The sequence below is a fragment of the Solanum dulcamara genome, chromosome 7 (genome assembly GCF_947179165.1).
Source record: "Solanum dulcamara chromosome 7, daSolDulc1.2, whole genome shotgun sequence".
NCBI classification, from domain to species: Eukaryota; Viridiplantae; Streptophyta; class Magnoliopsida; order Solanales; family Solanaceae; genus Solanum; species Solanum dulcamara.
The window spans coordinates 52,587,833-52,598,079 of record NC_077243.1 but is presented as its reverse complement, the minus strand read 5'-3'; positions in this window follow the sequence as shown (position 1 = coordinate 52,598,079).

The following is a 10,247-nucleotide window of genomic DNA, read 5'->3' as shown; positions in this document are numbered from 1 at the left end:
TAGCATATTGTTTAATGGTAAAACCCTTTTTTTGTTATTAATGGTAATGAAGGACTATTAAAGTGATAAATATTTTTGACCATGACTAATGTTGGAACGTTTTTGTTTGGGTTGAGTATATATATACATATATTTTTTTTATTCCTAGAGATAAAAATGAAGAGAACATATAAAAGTAAGTTTTTCATCCTATATAAATATATATTCTAGTACTGGGTTTTCTTTGATAAAGATTTTTGTTAGTTTTTGGCTTCTAGTTTCTACTAAAAGAGCTTGTTGAATTCTGAGAAATACACCCATATCGAGTAAAATATCCTTAAGGACAGTGACATAAGCACACCTCAAGCTATGTGAATTACAAGTGTTCGTTGAAATGTTCGTATTTAAAATAAAGTGTTAGTAATTATTATGATGGAGTATTTTGTGTAAGATTTCTAACCAAGGATATATTCTTTTTGCTCTTATGGAAAGTACTAATTACAAAGAAGACCAAAATGACTTGATACAGAGATAAGTGAATAATTCTTGACTTTTTAAAAATGATAACATAGTGTAGTTCGTGCAGTTACAGGGAAGGAAAAGTCATATTCTTTCTTATAATTCTTTTTTTTTTTTACTTTGGCTCACAATTTTAATATTGTTGACATCTAATTTATTCATAGTATGATGGAATTTATCTACAGATGAGAATGCTCTGTAGTCCAATAGGGCTCTTGTTTATTTTCTTAGTGCAGTGGACTAATTGCCACTTTGTTGGTACCTTTGAGAATTTTAATTTACAGGAGGTGTTACGGATTCAAATAGAAATATACTATGAAAGTTATTATTGTGAAAGGTAATTGGATATTTGTATTCGTGTTAATAAAGTATGTGATAAAATTATATGTTTATATTTAAATGGATTTGTGTGTGGTAAATTAAATAAGCATACCCTTCAATATAGAAGAAGATTTGGAGAAATGATAATCTCGCTAATTAAAATAAATGTGATAAGTGGATGATATCAAATTCTTGGGGTCATTACTCAAGCGAATCTTGTGGCCAATATGAGTAATTGGGTGTTAGACTTTGGTGTTGTTGAGCATATTTATGCTAACTAAACTTGTTGTGTCCTACACCCAAATTGGAGATGAAGAAAAATTTATATATGTCGATAATTCTAGAACTACTCAAGTTCTTAGAGTGAAAATATTCTTCTTATTTAACTCACATATGAAATTATTGGCATTGTCTAAGGTGATACATGATATTAATATTCGTGTAATTTGATTCTTGTGAGATTGTGAGAAAAGATTGAATGATTGTTTTATTTAAGTTTGATTATGTGTTAACAAATATTGTTATGGACAATGAGTGCTTAATAATTTTCGAGATGAAAATGCTAATACTTATGTTCACTTGATTGATTTATATGATCGATGACATGTTAGACTTGGAAAAGTTATTTTTTCCCTATATTAAACAAAATGCATATTTAAGTTGTTTGTTAAGAAAAAAAAGTCTCGATTTATAGCTATTTTAATATTGTATATGAGTTTCTGTACGATAATTATTCTATAGATTTCTTACATTACATTGTGAAATAATAGTGATTCTATTCAATTGTTATTGACTACTATCTTAAATGGTATTGAACGACCTCGACAATTTTTAATACGGAAAAGAGCCTAAAATGCCTTTGAGCTGTTGAAAAAGGTATAAAAATATCCTTTATCCATCTACTAGGCCTAAAATGTTCTTGACATCCACATTTAAGTCCAAAAATAACTTTTTCTTTAATAGAAAAATGCATTGTAGGCCCAATAGATGGATGGGGGTATTTTTGTACCATTTCCAATAGTTGGAGGGCATTTTAGGCCCTTTCAACAAAATTTTAATTAAATAATTTAAATAATATTTTTAAACACGTGACGGCCATCTATTAGTTACAATTTAATTATTTAAAATTAATTATAAATCAAAATTTATTTAACAGAATTTTAATTAAATAATTTGAATAAATTTTTTAAACACGTGACGACCATCTATTGGTTACAATTTAATTATAAATTAAAATTTATTTAACAAAATTTTAATTAATTAATTAGAATAATTTTTTTAAACACGTGGTGACTATCTATTGCTTACAATTTAATTATTTAAATATCAAAATTTATTTAACAGAATTTTAATTAAATAATTTTAATTTTTTTTTAAACACGTGGTGACCATATATTGGTTACAATTTAATTATTTAAAATTAATTATAAATCAAAATTTATTTAACAAAATTTTAATTAAATAATTTTTTTTAACACCTGGTGGTCATCTATTGGTTACAATTTAATTATTTTAAATTAATTAAAAATTAAAATTTATTTAAATTTTTTTTAATTAAATAATTTGAATAATTTTTTTAAACATCTGTCGGCCATCTATTGGTTACAATTTAATTATTTAAAATTAATTATAAATCAGAATTTATTTAACAGAATTTTAATTACAGAAAATGGCCTAAAATGCCCTCGAACTATTGAAAATGGTACAAAATTCCCTCATTCATCTATTGGGCCTAAAATGCCCCTTTTCGTTAAAGAAAATGTCATTTTTGGACCTAAAGGTGGATGTCAAGGACATTTTAGGCCCAATAGATGGATGTAGGGTATTTTTGTATCATTTTCAATAGTTCAAGGGCATTTTAGGCCTTTTTTTTATTTTTGATAATTGAGATTTATTACATTATCAGAACATTAACATTAAATATTTTCTGATATGTATTGGTAAGGAATCTAATTTGTTTTGTTGGATTTTTGCTTCTGTATAAGGTGTATACTCTCAAACTTATTTTTCTTCTGGAGTAAATGAAATAGCTTTACGGAAAGTTCTCTTGTATTATTTTAATCTTGTTATATTTTAGTGTATAAATTTGTATGTTATATACAAAATTGAAAACTTTATGAACATTGAAAAAGTCATTCTCCTATTTAGAAATATTTGAAAGTGTAGGGGTGTCTTGCTAAGGTTGTGCTACATGATCCTAAGAAAAGAAAAATAGGATCTAAGATTTTTGATTGTATGCTTATAAATGTTGCATAAACATATTTGTGGTAATCAATAATGATGTGACTAAATGCATCATTAGAGTTGAAAAAACAAATGAAGTATCGTTGAATTTTTAAAAGTGATAATATTTTTTTATGTTCTTATTGTTGAAAATGATAATGCTTCTTGATGCATTATTTTGAAAATAAGTTATTGGTGATACATGGAGGTACCACAAGTATAGTATCCAATAGATTGAACATTTGATTGTACTTGAGGGGTACAATATATGATAGTAAGTGGATTTCAAAATCTATATGTGGTTGCCAAACAATAATAATTGTTGTGAAAAAAAATTCATTGGTAATTTGAGAGATAATGTGATAAGAATTTTACAGTGAGAAGAATTATTTACGTAAATTAATTATGTGTAGTTGAAGGTGAATCTGATCAATTCACTGACTAAATGCAACATCGAGGGGAGTAAGACTTTTGTCATTTGAGAAGATCAATAATGATGGTAATCCAACCTATGTGATTGGACATCTCATGGATTAGGCTCATATGGATAATAACAAGTCATTAGTTGATCAAGTACTATAAAATTATGTCCTTCCTATGATGTGTGGATATAGTGCAATAATTTGCAAGGCAAAGTGAGAGTTAAGTTAAACTCTTACTCCAAATCATATCCTTTATAGGTGGCGTAGTGCTCTGCAGAATACACTTGATAATTGGACCTATATGAGTATGAGGTGGTATGCTTCTGTGAAATTGTGACAGATTTCTAGAGCACTCATGAATACCAGGACTGAGCATGGCCTCTTAGTGCAAAACTGCGATAACAATAAATATTATGCGAGTATGATGTGATAGAATATGACACTAAAGAATTATTGGTTCATAGAAGTTCTGTAACAACCTGTCTCCGTCGTCATAAATGGGCCAATGGGGAAGGAATTTGGGCCAAAAAACTTTGAATAGTAACTTAGGAAAATTTGAGCGTAGGCTAGATTTAGATGAATTCTAAGTTCGGTGAGGTCTGGGGTGACCTGGTGATAGGTGGAGGATCTAATTGATGATGTAATTAAATTAGTGGATAGCCAAGGCAATGCAGAGCTGTTAAGGCTTTGCGGAATCGCATTTGGGTGAGTAAAACTCTCAAAATTAAACTTGACGTGAAATGTATGATTTAAGATGACATGAGATGAAAGTGTGTTGTAAAATGGGAGTTTGAAGCCAAGTCCCTAGCTCACGGTTGGAAGGATTATTTCTGCTAGAGAGGGGCCGCTAGAGCGGGATGGGTCCCGCTAGAGCGGGACAATAGCGACTTAAGATGGAAAAAATTCTAAAAATGGTTTCATTCTGCAAAAACTATTCTTAAGATGTTCGGAGGTGACCCAAAGCGATTTTTATCATTTTCCACGGATTTCCATACTTGAGGTATGATTTTTACCCCCTAAACTCATAATTTGATTCCTAAAACCCATAAATTATGGTTGATAATCATTGGGGGAGGGTTTTAGACTAAAACTAATAGTGGAAAATAGTCCTAGGATAGGGTTAGGATCATGGGTTTTTGCCTAGGAGGGGAATTATGTTATAATTCATGTGAATTAGGCTATTGTATTGATCCTTTGTACATATGTGACTTGTTTTAGATCAAGAACAAGCAGAACGGACCCAGAAAGGGAAAGCTCTGGCATTTTAGAGTAGTTGAAGCTCGAATTCGAGGTAAATGATGATTTTGTTTCCCGTATGTGTTTCATATACTTGTTAAATTGCTTCATGGTATGCATGTGTGTATATGAATAGGGAAGGACATCATCGAATATGTGAAATGATCAATTATTGACTTGTTTTGTGATGAACTTATTTTTGGTGACATAATGTTGAATACTGAATGTATTTGTGGCTGTTTTGTATGTTGGGATTGGGTGTCACATTTCGACACATAAATTAGACTGGGTTTCATATTTCGACACATAATTTGGATTGAGTGTCACATTCCGATACAAATCTTGGATCAGGTGTCACGTTCTGACATAAGTTAAGTGTTTGCAGGTACCGTAAGAGGACCCTTATGTGAAATTGTATGATATTGAGGTTATGGAACTATTATCTTGCTGAGTACTATTTAAGATGAAAATAGTTAAGTTATTCTATATGTATATGTGTGCTTATTATGTTGAGTTACTTGTCCATGATCCGCTTACTGGCTAGCCGCGTGATCCGATCAGTACACTATTGATTTTGTTTACTGATACTATACTTGCTTTGTCTTTTTTGAGTATATGGCATATTCAGCTGGCTGCAAAGAGACATCGCCTAGAGGATTGATCGTGTTCGATTCTAAGGGTGAGCTATTCTTTCATGCTGCCGTGTACTCTCTCCTTATCCTAGTCCTTCGTCCGGGACTTAGATGTTCAGACATTACTTAACTCTTAATGATTTGCTTTTGGGGATTGCATTCGATTTCTAGACTTGTTAGTTGTTTAGAGTTTTGGTACGATTGACTTTCAGTTCTTAGGATGATTTTACTTCTGCATGTTTGGGGTTGATAACTAGATAGTTATGAGTTTATGGGAACTTACACTATGTTTGTTGATTAAACCCGCTTCAGCATTTTTAAACTTTTGTGTACCTTGCGATTGTTGTTATTTGGGATGTAGTAATAGTTCTCCCATCGGAGGGTTAGTGAGGGTGCCAGTCACAGCGGGTCGGGGTCGTGACAAGTTCTAATCTTCACCAATGGTTTTGTAAGTTTAATCTTGTTTTATCTAGGTCTGGTTCATAGTCTATGGACACGAGATTTGATGTATTGTACTCATATGTGAAAAACCAACAAAACTTCTTATTGCTAATATTATATTATTTTAAGATATGTAGGGGATTGTTGAAAAAAATATGATTTAATATCTCAAAATAAGTTGTAAATATTTTTATTCTTTATTAGCTATTAATCACCATTAATATTGAACTTTATTAGTATTTCAAGAATATCTTTAAAGGCCTGTCATTAGCATATTGTTTAATGGTCAACCCGTTTTTTGTTATTAATGGTAATAAAGGACTATTAAAGTGATAAATATTTTTAACCATGATTAATGTTGGAACGTTTTTGTTTGGGTTGTTTATTTCAGCATTCATTTGAGTTGAGTATATATATACATATATATTTTCTATACCTAGAGAAGAGGCAGAGATAGAAATGAAGAGAACATATCAGAATAAGTTATTCCTCCTACATAAATATATATTTTAGTGTTGGTTTTTTTTTTGATAAAGATCTTTGTTAGTTTCTAGGTCCTATTTTCTACTGATAGAGATTGTTGAATTCTGAGGGATACATCCATACCAGGTGAAATATCCTTAAGGACAGTGACAGAAGCACGCCTCAAACTATGTGAATCCCTTACAAATATTCGTGATGAAATGTTCATGTTTGTGATGAAGTGTTAGTGTTCGTTATGATGGAGCATTTTTCGTAAGATTTTCAATACATATAATATATATATATATATATATATATATATATATATATATATATATATATATATTTATTTATTTATAATTGATCAAACTATATATATTTATAGCTTTCCACTTTTTTAATGGAAAATATTATAATTTTTTTATCAACTCAATATTATGTCAACTCATGACTTTACTATTGTGTATAGGGGAGAATAACAAAGTTTTGTAGTCTTCACTAGGACAATATCAAAATATTCATCCTTTGAAATTGTAAAGCTACTACATGTGTGTAACTGACCCATTAAGTCATTTTGAGAACTAGAGGTTTTTACTTCATTAAAGACTTATCCATAAATTTTTAATGGGTATTTTGGACTATTCAATAACTATGCTTATTTAGTTAAGGGGTAAACTTAAATAACTAATTTAATTAGTAGGCTAAGTTGATAATTTATTTAATACTCTATAACAATTATTAAAATAAAAGGATAGGGTTCATGAATTTTAATACATAAAATAGAAAAGAAAAGAAACTTACCTGCGCCGCTGGTGGAGAGGAACCGAAACTGCTTCAGGTAAAGTCTAAACATCAAGTCTCATTCTGCATATTGTTTTCTAGAATAGGCAAAGTGCATATTAGTATATTACTTGATTCAATTTATTGGTTGAATAGTGAAAGTATATTGTTAGATTTGTTTGGCAGCAGTTGAGAGGAATAGTAGGAAAAATAAGAATATAATACTATGAATTTAGGGTCAATAATGAGATCATGGTTACACCTAATCATTGGAGACCATCATGAGCATATGTAGGGTGAATATGAAATTGAAAACATAGGAAAGACGTGGCGATTCTGTATATGTTCAAAAGTGCACCGCCACTATTTAACAGCAATTGTCTCGCTTTTAACTATTTTATTTAATTATCACATTATGATTTAAGTTTCATATATTGAGATAGGTAATTATATATTAGGTGTATTGTATTATATAAATATCATTAAAACTATAATATTGGAGGAATTGAGACTTAAGTCATGCTTAAGATTTAAGAAGATGAGACTTGAGATATTAGTTAGTATCAAAATCTAGAAATTTGATTATAGATTTGGATAGGTTAGTGAGTCGAGGTTAAACATATATATAATACTGGTGTCTATGGGTTCGTTTGATTACGAATATGGTATACTTGATAGATTGGAAACGTGAGGCATCGAAGAAAGGGAAATCACCGATGAATTAGCTTGCTTGACTTCGGTTCTTCGGTTGAGGTAGGTTATGATTTTTTATTCGATATCATAGATAGACTCTTAATAGTGATTGATATTCATTGAGTAATGTGTGAAGTTTACTACGCATTTAATTATTGTGGTTTGGATGATAGATATGTTGTTGTGATTGGTCTGAAATCCCAAGACCGTGGAATCCATAATCTTGAACTTGCCCTATCAAAAATGGTGCCTTGAATAAAGAAGGCTTGATGAAATATTCTTAATGAAGTGGAATGTAATCATGAAGAATGATAAATTAATTATATTTGGATCGGATGTCACATTCCGACATGGTATATTTGGATCGGGTGTCACATTCCGACATGGTATATTTGGATCGGGTGTCACGTTCCGACATGGTATATTTGGATCGGGCGTCATATTTTGACACATTATATTTGGATCGGATGTCATGTTCCGGCATGGTAATATTAAAGAAAAATAAATTAAAATGACTTAATACTACCTAATCTCCAAAAACTCATTTTTCAAAGGAGTGTGATGGGAGGCTTGAGTCCTCATGTGTGATCTTGATATTGTTGACTGGTTATGTAATTGTTTATTGGTTGCCACCTGTTAAGTGTTATGGTTGATTTTCCACTATTACTTTATGTATATTGATTTCTATTTTGAGTCGGCCGATGATACCTACTCAGTACATGTTGTCCTGTACTGACCCTACTTGTATCTTTCTTTGTTTTATTTTGTGGAGTGCAGCGAGTCTTCCATCGGCTTCGACTCGACCTCAGCTCTAGTCCGTCTCAAGTTCATCGGATTTAAGGGTGAGCTATCCTTCTAGCTCGTGATGGATTCTCTTAGCCCTGACATGATGTCCTTAGTATTCGGACACGAACTATGTCACTTATTTTATTTTAGTGGTTGATATTCTAGACTTAGTATTTTAGAATTATATGTCCTTGATGTGATGACTTTCAGATTTTGGGGAACGTTATGTAGTAAACTCTTGTGGATTGTTATTTCTTACTTTATAAGTTTGAGCTTCCGCGTTATTGTTATACTTTATAAGTTGGGGTTCACATCGTTGGTTTTCCCACCTAGGAGGTTAAGTGTGGGTGCCACTCATGGCCCATTTTGGGTCGTGACAATGTGGCCTTATTCATTTTCTTGAGATCACTTCTTGTAGGTGTTTGTAATTGTTGAAAGTGTAATTTTTTATTTTGTCTTTTATTTGGTTGCCTTTTACATTATTTGTCCTTATATATTGTGGTAAACTTAAGAAATTTTTGAGTCAATTTTCTATTTTCAACTGGAGCATTCATCCAGTATTATCATACATTTAAACATGTTTCACTAATTTGTTTCTCTCTATACTCTTCTATCTTTATTTGCTTTAAAATTCAAACCTCCAAGATTTTGCTTCTTTTGTGAGCTAATCATTTTTAGGTACCATGTCAACTTTTTAACTTTATTAATATAATCGGGTTATTTATTAAAATTCTTATAGAGTTATTTGATTTATTTGTATAAAGACTCTAAACAAAGTTATAAATACATATCTTTTGTCAAGTGTCAAATTCAGAAAGTAGTTAGGAGCAATTTTTTTAGGTGTACATTGAATAGTTTTTTTGAAGGTGTATTTTGAATAGACGATGCCAAATTCAAGGAAATCCTGAGATATTATGCATTTATGGTTCTATCACTATAATTTAATAAATTAATATAATGATATCAAAATAGTATTCACTGCTTCAATATAATGACAACTTGTTGCAAAGCATACAATGATGTAGACGACACCAAAAAATAAATTTTGATTTTTTTTGTAAACATAACAATAAATTTTGCAAAATGCAGAAGGTTCGACAGTTTGAGAAACTACAGAATATTCAATGCTGACATTCAATTTTGATCCTCTTTTTTGTTCTTTTTACTTGTTGAGCATTTATTTTGTTACGAGGCCAAAGATGATTTTTTTATGAAATTTTGTGCTATTGAATATTATCCGTATTATTATTATTATTATTATTATTATTATTATTATTATTATTATTATTATTATTATTATTATTATTATTATCATTATTATCATTATCATCATCATCATCGCAATTGTTGTTGTTGTTGTTGTTATTATTATTATTATTATTATTAATTTTTCAATTGAAAGATTGTTTGTTTACTTCCTCTCTTTTGTATTTTTTTTAAAGTTTTATTTTATAGATGTTTGAGTACTTTTTTTAAAGTTATTATATTTGCAGTAAATAATGTTAAAATTATTTTTTGACAATAAAATGTAATTAGTGATTTAGTAATATTTATTTACTTAGTAATTTAGTAGTTACATATTTTATTATCACGATCCGATTTCTTAGGTGGTGATGGTACCTATTATATCCAATCAATAGGTAAACCTACCCTATAGCCTGGAACTAGAAGCAATGGGCTATCACACGGAAGAGAATATAATCAGAAGATATAATACTTAAATAGAATAAAAGCCAAGGAGAGAAAATTAAGC